The sequence below is a fragment of the Podarcis pityusensis genome (genome assembly GCF_964106645.2).
Source record: "Podarcis pityusensis genome assembly, chromosome: 9".
NCBI classification, from domain to species: domain Eukaryota; kingdom Metazoa; phylum Chordata; class Lepidosauria; order Squamata; family Lacertidae; genus Podarcis; species Podarcis pityusensis.
The window spans coordinates 24,066,048-24,085,081 of NC_138034.1; the positions used below are offsets into that span (position 1 = coordinate 24,066,048).

General features: G+C 42.1%; 1 long non-coding RNA gene across 1 annotated transcript; it reads left to right on the forward strand.

Annotated features, from left to right (window-relative positions):
• The first annotated feature begins 1,900 nt into the window (after nucleotides 1-1,900).
• Nucleotides 1,901-13,869, forward strand: LOC308485176. Its single transcript, XR_013990450.1, has 2 exons — nucleotides 1,901-1,987; nucleotides 13,673-13,869. It is a non-coding gene; the product is annotated as an uncharacterized lncRNA (long non-coding RNA).
• Nucleotides 13,870-19,034: the final 5,165 nt, after the last annotated feature.

A 19,034-nucleotide genomic window follows, 5' to 3' on the forward strand; every position in this document is an offset into this window, starting at 1 on the left:
GACCAGTGTTGGCTGTTGCTGTATCAGTGTAGCCTATCTACTTTTGACTAGAAGTCATCCCTACGGAATCCATCCAGTAAACTCCAAACTACTCTTGCTTTGTTTTCTTCATTGCCTGTTTCCATCACCCTTAAAACCTCAGATTTAGACGGTCATGAAGGTCATTGAATTGAAGCCCATCTCATGCTCTTTATCTTATACTGCCTTCTCCCCACTCCCCCATGCTATATGACCTACTCTGCTTCAGAGGTGACAATCCTTTTTTCTGATGAGGACTGCATTCTCTTGTGAGTAATCTGTCAGGGACTGCATGATGGTGGTGGGCAGGGACAGGGCTAAAGGTTGGTGGTGCCACTGTTCTCTTTTTAAATTTTACCCCTCCCTCACTTCCAATTTTCCCCTCTTTGCCATCCATGTGAAATCAGGCTGAGGTCTATAGGTTGCCCATTCTTGGTCCAACAGGTTGCCCATTTTTGTAGTGATGATAAACAGTAATGGCTCACATGCATGCTATCTTGAATTCTTTGGAGGAAAGCTGGGATACTGCTGCTTCCACCAGACTTTACAGAACAGACCTCACAATCTCTATTCAGAAATAAGTCCTATTAAATTCAGGGGGGCTTAGTGCAGGTAAGTGGGATTAGGACTGAAGCCCTTGTGGTTTTAGAACCAACAAGGAACTGCATCCAACTTGGGTGTGGCAACAGAGGATGAGCTATTTAGAAGTCAGCTGGTTTTCTAATAATAACTGGAAGCTACTGGAAGCCAAAGCACTGGTATAATATGTTTGCAGGAGCTTTCTCTTAAAAAGAAAGATAAAATATGACTTGAATTCAGATACCTGACATAAACCAAACCAGAAAGTGCCTAAAATTATCACTGAATAGAAGGAATGGGGGAAAAATATTGTTGAAGATACCATTGACTGCTACACATTTTCTGTAGGATTTTCAGAGTATACTAGGAACTATTGCCATGGCAACTAGAGCAGCATTGCTACTGGAATTGCAGTGTATCTGCAAGGAAGTGATGCCATTCCTTCTCATGTTCACGTTGCCCATCTGCCAGGAAAGGGCATTGTTGTTTCGGGAGAGGTAAACTTATTATCTCACATAACTACTGCTGGCAAAGTGTAGAACTGACAAACACAGAAGGGGATTAGACAAATTCATGGAGGGGAAGGCTCTCGATGGTTACTAATTGTGATGGCCTTATAATGCACCCAGGATAAAAAAATCAATGTGAAAATTCATCAACATTTTAGTGTGAATTTCTCCTAATAGACACATTTACTATGTACTTTTGACTAATGCACACATTTCTGCAAGCTATCGCTCCTAAAATAATGCATTTCTGTATGATTGTTTATTAATATCTTGTTTTTTGTGCACACTGTTCCCAAATATTTTTGTAAATATTGGTTGGAGGGTTGCATTGAAAAATTCAGATAAGTGCAAGTTTTGAAGGATAGCTGTATTTTGGTTTGGAAAGTGTGAATTTGATAGATTAGCCTTCAAATGAGTACTGAATTGAAATTCTCTTCCATCCCTAACAGACATACAAGCAGATCTGGAAACAATCTGGTAGCACACTTTCCTCTACTTGTTCATCCTTTGAACACCTTCTTTTAAAATTGCATTTTATGGCTTGGATACAGGGTTTTGCATGCATGGTTTATCCCCGCTGTACAAGATGATAAATTAGCACACATGGAACTGATCACAGTCCACACACATAATTTGTGGAATGGTAGCTTACATTGTATATCTTCCCATGAATTGCAACACATACACACACACGCTGATGCAATGCTGGTCATGCAGGTCAGTATTAGCAGCTTTAAAAGTGATGATGAACTGTTTACACCATTCTCCCCCTCATTCTCCCCCTCCCCAGAGGCTGAGTGGATAGTTGCATAGCCCCTCACCCTGCAATTCGGGCAGTTTCCTGATTCCAAATCCAGCTCCGGGCTTCACCTTCTATCAGAGTGAGTTGAACTGGTTCTCAACGGTAGACTTACTGCATTCCAAGTGACAGGTGTAACTCTGGAGAATTCACCCATGACTTTTAACAGCAACAAGAGACATGGCTCTGAGTATTGTGCAATTTCAAGGAGTTCCTGCATGCTTCAAAACTTACACACACACCCCACTATACTTGAGTAGCCATGTAAATTGGCTTATGTTTTATTGACTTCACATTTTCTGGTACTTTCTAACAGGATCGTGTGCCAACCTTCCTATCCCGTGCTATATTTCCACAGGTGCATTCAGAATGACATCCATTTGATGGAGACACATTAGTCAAACCCGACGTTGACATTTTCTATTTATAGAGTCACATAAGCGCATGCAGTTTTGAAAATTAGGGCTTACTTTTTCCGGTGTAAAACTGAAATGGTGCTGCCATAGGAATCCTGACATGATTTACTGCCAGCAAACGTGACCCCATGCTAAGCCTATTGGACCAGCGTACACCTGATGCTTGCTAGTAGTTGCCGCTCTCTGAAACTCAGTAACTCATTAAAAGAGAGAGAGAGAGCAAAGCACACAGCGAAATAGTTACCACATGCTGGAAAATTAGCAATGTGGCATTCAAGCTTTTGTGTGGCATTGGATCAACAGATGGAAAAAGTTAAGTATCGGCCTCGGTGCCCTGCATGTGTTTGCTCGAAGTGAATGAAAAGCTTATAAGGCGTGACATTATTTAATTTTTATAAAGTCTGTCACATCCAGAGAGATTTACAACACTTGCTTTAAAAATATCTCCTGCAGGTGCCTTCTGAACGTGTTCCAATTCAAACATTCCTGTGTGCACTTAAGCGACTGGACCCTATACCGCAGTATTTAAATCAAGTGCCATAGTAAAATGATTTAGGGTAATCCAATAGCATTTGAGGGATTTGGGTTGCAATATACAAGCAAAGAAGTACTTAGATATAATCTTCCAAAAACTGTTGAGTGATGTTGCAAAGGCCATGCTGGCTGGTTTGTACTATGTGCTTAGCCTGGACATCATTCATTTGTAAGTGCCTGTTTCTGGTCCAAATCTCCACAATGTGTGACCCAAATGCAGCCCACCAGCCATGTATGATGATACACCAGAGGCTCTATAAACCTCTTGATACTGCTGCCTGCCTGAGTGTGGTCACCTTCTTCATTGTAGGTCTTGGGATGTGTGTGTGTGTTACAAGTTGTGTTGGCCAATTCTACAGTATGGTCTTGATTCCAATAACTCAAATGTATTGGAATGCAAGCATGCATTCATACTGCAGCTGTGATGCTACAATGGAAGTGAGGAAGGGGAGGTAACTCACATAAGAGGTACCAGATAACATGGGATGCTGGAGGTGCTACAGTCACTAATTTGGATTGTGGTACCTCAGCTGATCATGCTATTCCATGTGGACAAATCACAGCAACCTCGGGCTCAGTACATTACTGAAGTGGATGCCTGTGGGCACGATGGACATCTGAAGGTGGCTTTGACAGGTAGGTCATATAGGATTTGCAAGACTTTGGATAGCTCCAAGCAGACATCTTGCCCCCAAAAGGCCTGGAACTCAACCTTATCTTTCTTGGGCTCTACTACGCTTCCTAGGCTCTACCCACTTCTTGAAGAGTGTGGGGCCTTCAGGGGATGAGAGACAGCATTCAATCACTTCCAATACTGTGCATGGTTTTTGCTGGTAAACATGAACATGAGATGATGAGGCAATGAGATGTTATAAATGGCAGTAACTGACCATTACTGTTGCTGCATTCACACAGCAGCTTAATAATAATAATAATAATAATAATAATAATAATAATTATACCCCACCCATCTGACTGGGTTTCCCCAGCCACTCTGGGCAGCTTACAGCATATATAAAAACATAATAAAACATCAAACATTAAAAATTTCCTGATACAGGGCTGCCTTCAGATGTCTTCTAAAAGTTTTCTAGTTCTTTATCTCCTTGACATCTGAAGGGAAAGCCTTCCACAGGGAGGGCACTACTACCAAGGAGGCCCTTTGCCTGGTTCTCTGTAACTTCATTTCTCGCAGTGAGGGAACCAGCAGAAGATCCTCAGAGGAGGACTTCAGTGTCTGGGCTGAGCGATGGGGGTGGAGACGTTCCTTCAGGTATACTGGGCTGAGGCCGTATCCCATTGTTTCCCAAACTGTTAATTTCCACATTAAATTTGAGCTTTCACATGATGAAAAAACTACTTCCAGAATGAAATATAGTGCATGTTTAATACTCATTTCCACATTTTTTTTTATTCCAGAAAAATACATTTGCAGCCCCCTTAACCCAGAAAATCATGGGAGTAAAGGGACAAAATTTGGGGTGATATAAAAGCGCACAGTTATTTCCTACCTTTTAAAATGATGGAATCTTTGGAGAACATGTGCATGTGCAGAAAAAGTGGGGGTGTAGCAGTGTTGGATATTTGTTGTTGTGTCACACCATACCCACTGGTGTGAATGAAATTTAGCATGACATGCCAGTTTATCTGTCAAAAAGTCACCGTTCTATTACATTATAGGTACTGCAGTGTGAAAGGAACATTAGAAAACAGGGCAGAAGTGCTAGCTTTATAATCAGGAAAACTAATGCAATATTCCCCATGTCTGAAAGCACACCCTGAGTTCTAATAATATTTATTGAAAAATGTTATGTCAAGAAACTTTGGTCGCATCTATGCTTTTGCTATACAGGGGAAAAGGTCATTCTTCCCACCAGATAGGTGAGATGATAATTCCCCATAAAATTTGTTTTCTAACATCAAATGGCAGTTTTGCATTTTGAAAGATAATGGTTCTCCATAGCATCACATTTCAAGGACTGAAATGGGATACTAATTGGCTACTCTTCCAAGGAACCTTGGACATTTTTATTGTTTTCGATTATTTATTTATTTCAAAACATTTATACCCTGCTTGATTGTAAAACAACAACAATGTCAAAGCAGTTTACAAAAGATAAAACAGTAAAGCCCCCCTCTCCCATTACAAACCTAAAATAAAACATACAAAAGTTAAAATGCAAAAACGGAATAAAATTTACCTCAACTTTCTAAGCATCTGGTTGGGCTTGTCTTAACAGGGATGCTTGGGAGCACATGCTAAGGATTCCCTGAGACCTTTAGTGATCTCTCAACTACAGGTTGCAGGGTTATTTGTTTTAGTTGTAACATAAAATATACACATGTTCACTTGAAAGCAGACTCCCACTCTGGTGGTGACCAGACCCAGCCCTGCTTGGGCCTCTGGTATCGTAGTAAACATCAGACCTTCAGGTTATTCAAGTGGGTTATATGGGAGGAACTCATGACAGTTACTCCATCTTAAGTTTGCAGTGTACCTCTTACCCTTAATGGTGAACTCGCTTGATCCCTGCAACATCAAATGAGAACAAGCAAGTGGGGGAAAGCTATTGGGGATTTAGCATCACAGACAGCAACTTCCGTATCATTTCACATTCCTTCAGGCACCACGCTTTTCAAAGGAATCAGTTCACACATTCAGCTACCAGTGATCAAATGTAGGGAAGTGATTATTTATGTGTTGGAATCAGCCAATGGTTTTTCTTTTAAAAAAAACAATTTCATCTGTGTGATCACTGATCAGTGACTGCTTTGCTACTCTCTCGAGTGCCAGGTGGGATTGCAAAGATGAATATTCATGATCTAGAACTCTTATTGTTTAATTCATTTGAGTCTTCTACAAAAAGCTTCCCTCATAAGCATGTTTGAACTGGGTAAAAAGTGGCACTTATTTACAATGGGAAAGATAATTTTATGCCAGATAAGTGCGGAAATTTCGACTCCCACAGGTATAGTGTCACAGGCTGGAAAATATATTATAACAATCCTCTCATTGATAAGCTTTTTCGGCTTGTGCTATGACACCTTTGACTGTCAGCGTTTAGCTATTACTTATATTCGTTTGAAGTAGCTGCCAGGCGATCAAAAGCTTGGAAGAGCGGCTCAGTTTAACTACCTGTAAACATCAGGGGTCTTTAACTTGAGCACTTTCTTTTTATTATTATTTTCTGAGTTTTATGATAATGTAAAAATGAAAAGTAGAGCAGGCATTGTCAGGAAGTTGAACTGTACTCCTGAGGCTGGCTCTGGATGCATTGCATATTGCAAATTAGGCAGAAAGAGGTGACTTTTCAGCCTGGCCAATGTAGCTATTATTGGCAGGTGCTGAACCTTTTCTACAGCAAAGTTAACCTACTCACCCCTATTGCTCATTTGTTGTGTAAGGTCACTCAGCAAAGGTGCTTGAAATGAGATGAGACTATCCAGATAAGATCACTGGAAAAAGGATGATTATGCTTTAGCTGTCAGTAGACTTAACTTGGAAGAAAATTAACCATTTTGAGGATTTCTTCTTTTATACTTACAGGCCTTTCTGGCTTTTTTAACCCAGTTTAGTTAAAACATTCAGAGTCAGAAGCTAGTTTCAAATCCTAGTTAAATTCTGGCCGTGGTCATCATTCAATCTAACAGCAGATGCAACACTTACAATGGTACACAGTGGAAGAGGAATTTAAGAACGTAACTCAGTGGTACAGCACATGCTTTGAATGCAGAATATCCTAGGTTCAATCTTCAGCGTCTCCAGGAAGAGCTAAAAAAGCTAAGCTAGATGGAACAATGACCTGACCAGGGTCAGCCCATCCATGAGGCAAGGTGAGACGATTGCCTCAGGCAGCAGAATCAACAGGGGCAGCAGATCCTGATGTAAATCTTTATTCCCCCTTGTTCCTGTTGTAGATCTTCACTCACCCCTTCTTCTCTGGTAGGGAGGGTGGTAGTGGTATTTTTGTGGGTCACCTCAGGTGCCAAAATGTATTGGCCTGGCCTTGGGTCTCACTGTATAAGGTAGTTTCCTATATTTCTTTTTGTATCAAATTAAACATCCATCAATGCCAGCTTTCTGTTTCCCTCACTGGCCAAATGCATTCAGAAAGCCCACTAGGGGAGGTTGAAGGCAATGGGACTTCTCTGGTGCTTCTGCTTAACAACTGATATTATGTGGCTTTCTTTCTCTGAATCTGGGGTTTTCATGAAGCAAAAATTGCTAGTAGCTATTGATGAGTCAAGCTTCCACAAATTTGTCTAGTATCCTTTTAAAACTATCTAAATTAATGGACGCTACTATACTTTGTGGTGGTGGATTCCATAAATGAATGTGTACATCAGGTGAAGAAATTCTTCCCTTCATATGTCCTGAATCTGCTGCCCACCAAGTTCACTCGTTGATCGTAAGCTCTAAGTACTATGAGGAAGTGAAAGAGAAAATATCTGTCAGTCCTCTTCGTCCACACTATGCATAATTATATAGACCTCTCTTAGGATTACTCTCCTCCCCACACCTTATTCAACTTTTTGATAAACTGAAAAGCCCCAAACAAGTCCTTGTAGAGAATGTGTTTTGTTTGGGAGGGATGGGGTGGGAGAGGAAGTAAACATACCTTTGCAAGACTCCTGAATGATGGTTGCAAGGTGAAGGAACAGAGCCGCCCTGGGCACTGGTGGAGGAAGAGGAGTGCAGGGGGAGCGCACCGCCCCCGGCAGCGTGATCCTGGTGGGGTGCCATCGTGGCTGCCCCCCGCCCACGCTGGATGCCACGCCCCAGCCCTGCCCCTGCCTGCTCTCCGCTCCCCGGTGCCGGAGCATGAAGCCCCTACCACTGGCCCTGGGAATGACCATGCTTTCTCCTGAGGCATTATTGCATCTGATCAGAAACATATCAGCAGATGTGTGTCTTCTGACCCCGATCTGCCCTAAATGGTGCCCCAGCTGGCCATTTTTTAAAAATAAAGCCATTCTATCTACAATCTGATCAAAATCAAAGGGAATGGTGTTTGAGTAGGCTATGCTGATGTTTTGCCGGCATTTTTGGGGGGGCGATCTTTTAAAATGCATAGGTATTCATAGGGTGTCAAACCGTTAAATCTCTTTGCAACAGTTCCCTTTTTTGCAACTGTCTTTATGCTCCCAGACAAAAGTTTAATTTTTGATCTGATAAGTTGGTTTTCTTTATAGAGCAGTCTTTGAGTTCCCCTTGAAAGCATCCCCTTGTCAGATAATAACCATAGCTCCATGGTTGACTGGGAATATTAAATTCTAACATTTCCACCTATCATTTTTCAGATATTCAAAACTGATCGCTTCAGGCACTTCAGCTTTAATGATGCATGTTATGTCAGCCATCGACTCCCCTGCTCCCCCCCCCCCCGTTTGCTATATAGAGGGTGGTTGCTGGTTTTGTTCTAGGGGCTCTTCCAGATGAGAGGTTATTGAGGAATGGCCACGCCTTGTCCATTCACATTTGATGGAGGTCCAGATGACATCACCATCCTTGTGCAATCAGCCTATATTTTCCCCAGGGATTGCCCTATGTGTCTCCCTCCCACAGAAAATCTGATAAAAATAAATAGAATGGAGCCATAATGGAAACTCTGCAGATGGAAAGGATTGTAGGAGTGCAAATATCCAGAGATGTAGTGATCAGGTGGGATTGCTATGAGGAATTATAACAGATATAGAGTAAGCCATCTGTGTCAGCAATGAAAGCATTGCGTTGACTGGGTTTAAACTATTTTGATAAGATTTTTGATCAATCTACACCTCTGCATCTCTGGCCCTTTTGACCCTACTGCCCATTTCTCTCTCCTCACGTCACGTACACAGCGTACACAGCAGTTGCTTCGCCAGGCAGGCTTCCTGGGCCATAAAGATAGTAGGCAAGTTCTTTGACCTAGTTTTCTTATATATAATCTTAAAATGTTAATCTTGGAGCCAGGAAACAGATCTCACATGAAGGTGGTAGTGATCTGGTCCTCCTGGCCATCCTTCTTATCATGTGTACTGATTTTTTATGACCTCCGGGGTTGCTGTATTTGCTCCTTTGTAGTTCTCAAGTTATTTACTACCCCTTTGTAGTTCTCAACTTATTTACCCCCAAAGTATGCATGGATAACTAGTGTTTATAGGTTAACTTTCTCCCCACGTGGGTTTGATGAAATGCTCAGAGGAAATATGATTGGTTCTTACGAGCACTGTGTAAAAGATTCTTTTGCTAATAAAATGGCCTGGTGAGGGGTGTGGTTTACGCACTTTCTCTGAGAGCCTTGCTGGTCAAAGCCTTGTGTCTTGATTTTTAATCAGGGTCCAATCCTTCCTTTACTTTGCAAACACAACAAAGGATCCTTATTGCCATTTTTGCTTCCATTTTAAAGGCTCTTCTTGCTGGTTTCCACCTGATTAAATGCTTCCTCACTGCACTAGTGCTAATCCGATTGGTCGCCTAATTAGAGAATTCCTATTGCCTGGTTTGTGCATTTTTAATTGATCCAGCTACAAAGAGGGAAAGAATGGTGGTTTCTTACAACATGCAGAATTTTAACTTTCTTTTTAAAAAAGCACAGTAATTGCACACTCAGAGGGAAAGTTGCTTTGCATAAGCTTGTTTACTGTCTCATGTTGGAAAGGGGGAACAAGTTCCAGAAATGATTAAGCAACATAGCAAATTGTGCAAGGAGGGGAAAAGGGGCTGTAGTGTAGGTGCTCTGTTGCAATTCAAGATGCAGCATAAAATGGAAAAGGAAAAATTGGAGAATGCTGAGCCTTCTGTCCACCCCAGGTTAATTTTTGTGTGAATGCTTCCTTTGTCTTTTTGTTCGTCTCACCCCAACTCTTTTCTAATACAGTATAATAAAATACAAGCAGCTAGAGACAAACGTATCTCCTCTCTGTTCTAGAAAGCAAACCTGTTAAGAGGTAGCATTTGTGCAGCCAGGGCCAGAGGCTTGAATAGTTGGGTTATGATTATATGCCTTCAGAAGCAGGAGGGGATTTGCCAGGAGTGTAACTCAGGAGACAGAGAGGCTTCCAGGTCAACCCTGCTTTCTCCTAGTCTCTCTCCTTAGAATGGTATGTGCCTTCCAGCTAAAAAAAATATGCTAATTGTAAAATGGGGAGGGGTGCAGCAACTGAAATGGTCAAGCCCAGAGGAGACCCATTGATGGTTTGCTGCTTGGCAGGCCCTCAAAAATCTTGACCTTGTTTTGAGCATTTGTGCAAACTATCTAGAGCAAAGACACTGTCTTAAGGCTGAAACACTTCCAGTAATTAAACTCTAGGTAAGCTACCTGGAAATCACTTGAGGAACCATGCCAGCATTCCTGTCCAGATCTTAATTAAAGAAGAGCAAGCTAGCAGTGAGTGGTGTTATTAGCAGAATTAATGCACACTTTCTGAGAGTTGTGTGCATCATACTGCCTCAAACATTCATCTGGATATTATCTTGCGGGCTGTATCATGAGGCGAGAGCTCATTCCGCAAACCAAATTGTTCTAATAAAGCTATTAACACATTGCCAAAAAGCAAGAAAAGTGTCTCCAAAAAGGGGGACGGATTTACATAAAGCGTACATGCTAATTTTTATCCATGGATGCAAGTTCAGAAGTAATTAGTGCAATTGAAAAAGAAATATATCTCACTGCAGAGTGGAAGAGCGCTGGCACTTCCAGTCGGTCGCTTTTTCGCATCACATACCGTCAGGTTGAGCAATTAAAGTTGAGATGGAGGTCTTGTGCAACAAACCCACTTCCCCAAAAGATTGGACTTCTTGAAATGTGGAAAGTGCGCTTGAAAGTTTGGGACACCATTTGTTTTGACGCACCATTATCTAACCTCCCCCAAGCAAGTTGGAATGAATGCTCATTAAATAGGCAACATATGGGGACATTCGTGAATGCATGAAGCGGTTGACATGGCAGGTGACCATAGAAATGTAGAGACTAGGGCTCTGCTGTTGGCTGTTTGATGTATCGGCACAGCAGTAGACAGCACCCACATCCATTTTGGCTGAATGCACCTTGCCAAATGGCTCCAGTTGGATTGCACACCTGAATGGGAATACCCTCGTGCGGCAGTGCTGTGCATAAGCATTCATAAAGCACAGCATTGGCAGCACATGCATGCACACCACATCCACAGTGCAGCTGCCGCTCTAAAGCGATGCCTCAGTTGCACATGTGCATTAAGACAGATTGTGTACTAACAGGAGGTGAAATAACAGGCTTTGTTGGCATCCCTCCCCCCTGGCTTTCTGTCCTTTAGCTCTGGCAACAGATCAAAAGGGTAAGACATGGTGGGAGCAGCAACCTGACATCCAGTGCAAGGCTTGCAAGCACTAAGACAGTGTTGACCTCCTCTGAAGTCCTACCCACTGAATGAAACTCTTAAGAAATACAGTCATACCTTGGTTTTGGAATGGCTTAGTTCCTGAAAGTTTTGGCTCCTAAATGTCGCAAACCCGGAAGTGACTCTTCCAGTTTGCGGACTATTTTTGGAAGTCAAACTGGGCTTCTGGGGCTTCCAATTGGCTGCAGGAGCTTCCGGCAGCCAATCGGAAGCCGTGCTTTGGTTTCCAAATGTTTTGGAAATTGAGCAGACTTCCGGAACGGATTTCGTTCAATTTCCAAGGTATGACTGTACACAGAATTAACTCCTGTACCATTTCCATACAATTTTAAGCACATCTATCTATCTATCTATCTATCTATCTATCTATCTATCTATCATCTATCTATCTATCATCTATCTATCATCTATGTTTCTGTTTATCTGATACTGCTTCTTGATTCAGAATAGGTAGTCTACATCCTCATCAGATTGATAAAGGTGCAATAAAAGCACAGCTCCATCACAAAAAGGCCCCTTTTCTCTAGAGGGGCCTGAGCAGTGTGCCCGTTAATGCAACTCTCCTAAAGAGAAGCCCTTGCTTGTCATTATAGTTTATCTGCTCTTGGCACCTGTAGGAATGCCATGCAATACTGCACCTGCCTTGCACTGAAAAGGCAAATGCAGAATTGACAACACTTGCTTGCACTTATACCCACTGGAATCCCCACCAAGGTCCATAAGGAACCCTATCTCTCTCCTCTCATGTCTCCAAGAAGTTGTAAAGCATTATGCCCTTAGTCCCGCATGAACGAGTTCTTTGAACAGTCTGGTGCGATAAAAAATTTAAGCAATAATTTAGACAAGACATAATTAAGTGAACAGGGCTAATAAAACTCAGTTAGAATATTGTCAAGATATAAAAATGTGAATACCCCCTGAAGTATACTTGTTCAATGATGTCTGCCCATTCAAGAATAGAGGTCCTTTCACTTGAATACACGTTTGCTGTCATTCTGTGATGGCTTAGCTAATGGGACATCCCTGTTCCTGTTGAATATTTCATTAGTATAGGTTTCTCACTTGTCGCAGTTGTCAAAAGCATCACAGTTGATATGGCTTCTTAGTCCTGAAGCTTGCATTTTTTCTGGTCTGTTGAACAGCCTCTGGTTTAGACCGTAGGATTGCAAAAAGGACAAGTGTCCAAATCGGCCGTCTCCAACATTTGTATGTAGTTTCCAATGTGCACACCTAAGTTAAGACAAGTCTAGGCTTGAATCAATTCACTTTCTGCACTGAGGCCTGCCTGAAGCTCTCTATGTGACACTTTCTAATATCCAACATTTCCTTTCCTATGTTTATTCCTTATAATGCAGTTTTGCAACTCCGGGTTATTTTTTCCATTATCATTCGTAAAACACCCATATTCTCTGGGTGCTTAACAGGAATAATATCATTATCAACAGCAGCAACAAATGAGGAATATTGCAGTGTGGTTCTTGTTCAGTGTACCAGCCAGCTGTGCTCTTTTTGAGAACACTCCATTCCACACCACCCCCAACTAAGCATTTTGTGGCCACTGAGCAAGCTCAGTCCTCATTGGGCTGGGAGGGGGAGTCTAAAGGTTTTTGCTACTTCTGCAAAACAAGATTTCCCCATTGTGCTGGTACCCCCTCCTTGTTTCTCAGTGGCCTGTTTTGGCTACCACCCTGTTAGCACTCATCAGCTGAGTTCACCAACTCAGTGAAACCAACAAACAAATATAGAGGTTTTTACTTTGGAGCTACATATGTGTAGGATTGCACTGTGAACAAGCAGCCGGTTTGAGCATTCTGCTTCCATGGAACTGGGCTATTCCTACGAAATAAAAATGCATTTTCTTATAACCAGGTACCACACAAAAAAGAAATAAAGATCATACCAGTGATGCTTACAATTACATTGTAAGGCAGGCCATGCTTATCATCACCCTCGTCTTGCAAACACAGGGACTAGCATAAAAGAATGGCTTAACTTGGGCCTGTTCGTGTTTGGTTTAGTGTTGAACACAAAATTGGGGGTGAACAGCACCTTCATTTCCTGGCTGTGGGGCAGGGATTGCAAATGTGATGCTCTGCAAATGTTGTGGACTGCAACTCCTGTCAGCCCCAGACAACATGGCCAATGGTCAGGAATGATGGGAATTGTAGTCCAAAACCTCTGGAGGGACCATGTTGGGTACTCTAGAGGCACCTGGCTGGTTGCTCTTGGAAATGGAAAGTTGGACTAGATGGGCCCTTGACCTGCTCCATAAAGACAAGGACTATTTTCATATATACTGACCAGCCTTTTGGCTTTGAAAGCACCAGGTGCCTATTCTATAGGAAAGGAGACCATTCAATTGATACCAGTGCTCGCAGCCAGCATACCTCTCCTTTATGGCTGTTGTCACTCACACTGTCTACTCACCCTTTCAATTTCTCCTCTTGTCCACCGCATAGGACTTGTAAGTAAGGAAAACAAATGAGAAATGGCAAACTTTATGAGTACATTCTTTTGGACGGCCTTTTATACGTGTCAGTTTGATTACACAAATGGAAAGGGAAGGATGTTGGATGGATGAAGAGGATGTATGCATTGACATTTGGCACTTTTTACTTGTGATGAGAAAAGAAATGAATAAAAATGGTAAAGCCCAGCGATGACCCCCATTTATGTCAATCTCTATCTGCCTAAGAGTTTAACTATCATGGGATTGCTGGTGGTGGAGGGAGAGAGAGAATGAGAATTTATTACGGCTGTATCCTGCAATGACCTTTTGCTTCCTGAGTGATAGATCAAGAGTGGAGATAAAGGTCATGTCATAAGACAGCTATCAAATCCTTCCATTAGCTGATCATCTATATTATTTAGAAAGTCCTTTTCTGAAAGGCACCCTTGGATGTTTTGTAAAGGCACTCCAATGAGAACAAGACAACACAACTACGCCTAAGGAAAACAAACCCAGTGTGATTTGCCGGAAAGAACAACTAAATAACATAAAATATATGCTGTGTAGATAAAACGGAGCAGGGACCAAAATAACAACAACAAGAATGAGGAATCAAGAGTCCAGAAAAGTCTCCAGGTCTTTAAGAGGTGTTAAAAGCTGGATATTGTCTTTGCCTCTTGAACTACCCAGGGAAGCACATTCCAAAGGGCAGGTTCTACAACGGAGAATGCCTTCTTCTCTCTTGAACCAAGCGACAGTCCTCTGGTCATTGAATGAGCAGCATGGCTTCTTTGGAAGATATTGAGACTTGGCTTAGCATGTACTAGGGAAGGCAGGTGGATTTAACCAAAGCAGCTAAATGGGTAGAAGAAATACCCTTCTGACGATTGGATGCTGAGCATGAACAACAGAGGCATGCTGTTGACTTCAGACCTTCTTGAAAAGTTCCTCATTGGGGATAATGGGATACGTAGTCAAACAGCCTTTAGGGCTACAGGTCCCCTTTCTGAGAAGTAGTTCTTCTTTAGCGCAGATTGATCTCTTTCAGTGGGTATAATCTATTCCTATTTCCAGAGGAGAAGGAACTCCTTTCTAAACATTGTCTTTTTAGCTCCATCTTATTTCGCTAGAGAAGTTGTTACAGGAATTGATTCTGTAAGTACTGTTAGGCTCAGTCCACCATACTTTTCTTTCAGTATGGCTTGCATGAGTCCCTCCTCCTCTTTTTCTATGAGCTTGTATATAAATCAGCCAAACCAAGGCAAGCCTACTTGGGTCAAAAAGCCATGCCCATCTGGGAGTCTGTTTAACTAATCATTTAAATTGGGGGGCAAGAAGAAAGGGTAAAAACAATAAACAACGTTCAAAGCTGGGTAATTAGGGGACCCACTGAAATCAGGAAACTGGGACAGCTCGAGAGGAACAGGAAGAACAGAGCCTGCTTTTACACATCTTAGTCAATTCATTAGGGGAAATTTGGAAAGAAATCAAACACTCTTGTTATTGCCTGTCTGAATGAAACAAAGCACTGTTGGCATTTGTTTCTGCTTGATGGTATTTTTTTTTTAAAGGACTCAGAAAAGCGCGAAAGATGTGTTCTATCTGTAGCTATAAAATATTCATAAAAGTAGTCAGTTTTGTCGCTTTTGGGGCTATAATGTTTTATCACATATGGGGCTATAGGGGAATGATAAAAGCAGGCTGTTCTGTCACTTATGGGGCTCTGGGGAGCAAAACTTCTGTGAATTGGCCCTGCACATTGACCTCGAATGTAATTTGTGTCTGTTGGGTACATGTGCTTAAGGCTATTGATTTGACTGGATTTGATTGGACTGAGTGCAGGGTTGTATTTTAGTGCTATAATCCATCAAAGGAAACCCCTCTCCAGAAGCAGCCTTCTATGCATAAATTCTCCCCTGGAGCGGCTTTGCACATGCCCTAGGGTGCTGTGCTGGTGGTTTCTGTTGCTGTGTCTAGCTCTTGGGTCCACACCTGACATTACCTTTGCTGGACTAGATTATGTTCTTTTGAGCATTTATCCTGATTTGCTTCTACAAGGCTTATGTGGAGGTTAGACTATGCATGGTCTTTCCTGAGGATTTGTTCTGATTTGTTTGTGGAATTGATATATAATAAAAAAATATTATTATTAATTAAATTTGTATACCGCCCTATACCCGTAGGTCTCAGGGCGGTTCACAACATAAAATTACAATATGCAAAACACAAAATACACATCATCCTGATATGCTTGTGGGATGATTCCCCATTAATCATTCACTCATCCCACACTTTTCAGTGCTCGCCATACCACTTTCCTAACAGCAAAAGGTCAGTTTCTTTTTTTAAAATGTAGATTGTTTCGCTATGGTGACAGAGTGCTTTAATTCATTTTAATTGTGTTTGTCTAAATTTCTGGTATGAGCTTGTCTCCCGCCTGCAAAATAGTGACAATCTGGAGGCAGGCTAGCACCAAACACACAGTGAGGAATTAGGGATGGGGAGAAATTTGATTCAGCTCACATTTAAAGGTGAACCTCTCTTATTCATAGAATCATAGAATTTTTGAGTTCGAAGGAACCATGAAAACCACCTAGTCCAACCCCCTGCAATGCAGGAATCTTTTTGCCCAATGTGGGGCTTGAACCCACAACCTTGAGAATAAGAGCCTCAGGCTTTACCAATTGATGTACTTTCCAAAACAATACATGAACCAAAAGGTAGCCATCCTTTTGAAATTTGCACTTCTCTGAATTTTGCAAGGCAGTTCTCCAGCAGGTGTGTGTAAAAATTCACATACTGAGATAAACTTTACATTAAAGTGCATAAAATAGTGAAAATAACATACATAATGCATGGTATTAGGCACAATTGCATAGCTCTAACTGTGGTAACTGAGATTGGGGGTGCCCTGATCATACTTGGTTTCAATCCCCGTCGCATTTCCTGCTGTGAGATTCCAGACATGTTTCTCATTGATAATTTATTTATTTTCTTATTACTATTAAAACCCATCTTTTGAGCTCATGGCTTTGCCCCTCTTCATATTATCCTCGCAACAACCTAGTGAGGCGGGTTTGGTGGAGAGGTAAAAAGAGAGCTGGTGATTGGCCCAAGGTCACTCAGTGTGCCGAGTGGGGATTTGAACCCTGGTCTCCCAGGTCATAGTCTGGCACTCTAACCGCTATGGCACACTGGCTCTGTGTTCCAAATGTGTGGACCACTGGAAAGTAGGTGGTGGTGAGGTAGTTGCAATGGAAAAGCAGTGATAGAGAAAGGGTTAGGTGCACTCCAAATCTTTCTCCCTGAAAAAGGCCTCCTTTTGATTGCTGCTGTGTGAGTATAAGTGAAGTGGTTTGGGAACACTCAAAAAGCGGGATATAAAATTCAGAGTATTGTGTTTATTATGTCTATTTCTGTATTAAAGGAGAACGATGGAGACAGGAAGAAAGGGGAAAAAATAGTAAGGAGTGGCTAGATGCCAATGCTGCAGCGAAATTAAAATCTCATTCCAATATATTATAATAAAATATACATTAACATTTAAGTTTGATGTTAAGGGACGTAGTTTAGTTCTATGAGGCTGGAGTCAAGATTTTTATACGGAGGAATAAATCTTGCAAAATATACTCAGCTGGGCTTTTTGAATAGAAATAGAATATTAGTGGAAGATGGGAACACAATAGATTACCAGATTTTTGTGAACTGACTGATATTAACATGCTTCTGAAATGTTAATTTATATTTCCATGAGTAGGAGCTGGAGTACAGACTTAAAACCTGCTAAAGGATTAGAATATGAAACAAGGGGAAATGGGATTTTGCTGTAAACCTGAATTGCCCAGCAGGCTTTCGAAACTGGAACCCATCCAGTCTGACAGCTACAGATAGAAGGCAGCTTCTCACAGTACTTTTCCTACGTACTCAGTCTGCCCGAGTTCAGTGCACACATGCTGCCATGTTTGCGCACGTTTCTTGGTGTGTTTCACCATTAAGATTGTCTTCTTCACCCTGCGTTGGACCACAGGCTCACCTTGTGCCCTTTGAGTTTCCCCATCTTTGGCTCCAGCCTCCTAGCACCCCTTTTAAGCAGGAAGAGGATGTTGGCAAGCTGATGGACTTCTTCTGCTGAAAGCTCCTTTGCATTTATGACTTGTGTACGTTTTTTGATTTTTCTTCTCTCTCCCTGAGGATGCTTCCTCGTGGGAAGTTCATTGTGAACTTGGTGACACTCCTGCATGCAAGCTTCCCCCCTTCAAAACACCATCCCATACCCCTTTCCCATTTAATCCTGAATTACCGTTTCCACGTTTGTTTGATTTATTGGATTTCCCACAGAAATGACAAATAATAGGTAAATAATATGGTATGGCATTTTGATGACGACAATGTTATGTGGATGCTGCACAGAACATGCAGGCGTGAACATCGCCAAGTCCCCAATACACTCCCCTGTGGAATGCCCTGAATCCTGCAAGCTTGTTTATTTTTTATTTATTTGTCAGATTTAGATCCTGCCTATCCCCCCAAAGGAGCCCAAGGTGGCAAAAAGATGAAAACAGAAACAAAGTGAAAACATTATCAGACAGTTAAAGCAGTCGAAAACCAATTACAGTTTAAAAGCCCCTAAAAGCAGCTACAGTTAAAAACGTTCTTCCATCCCTTGATCTCAGGGTTACCAGGAACCGTATTCTTTGCTTGCCATATGCATGGGAAAGCAGGACTGTTTTCAAAACCCTCCTGATATTTAAGAATGACGGAGACAGGTGCGTCTCACTAGGGAGGGCATTCCACAGCTGAGGAACCACCACTGAGAAGGCCCTGTCAAGGCTCAGTTCCTCGGTGATGGCACCACCAAGAAGGCCTCACCCACTGGTTGTAGGGTCTGAGATGGTTGGTATCTGATAGTTGGTTTGTCTGCCCTTCCTCTTTCCCCCAGATTCCTGTGCCGCCCATGTATCAGGTTTCTCCCTGACAAAAAACCACAACACAACACACACAAGTGGCAGTTGGGAATGGTACCCCCACCTTGGACTGCTTCATTTTAAAAGATTTTAGTGTTTGCAGTTTTAGTGGTTAACAAAGTGAGCTTTGAGCTTGGAAGTCCCTAGTGCAAGTGGATGCTGTCAAGCCACTATTCGTCAACCTTCTATCTAACATGGGATGATAATACAGTTTCAAGGCTACTGTCATCTCTGTTCCAACCAGTCAAGAAATATGCTATCAGGGTTCAGGCAGAAGTCACTAAGTAGTTTATCAGCAAAGGGGTGAAGCTGCTTGATCCTGTACCACTTGGTATATTCTGCCAGCGGAGGGAGGGAGGGAAAGATGGATGGATTAGTTTGAGGCAACAGGGAAGAGAAGGGGAGGGG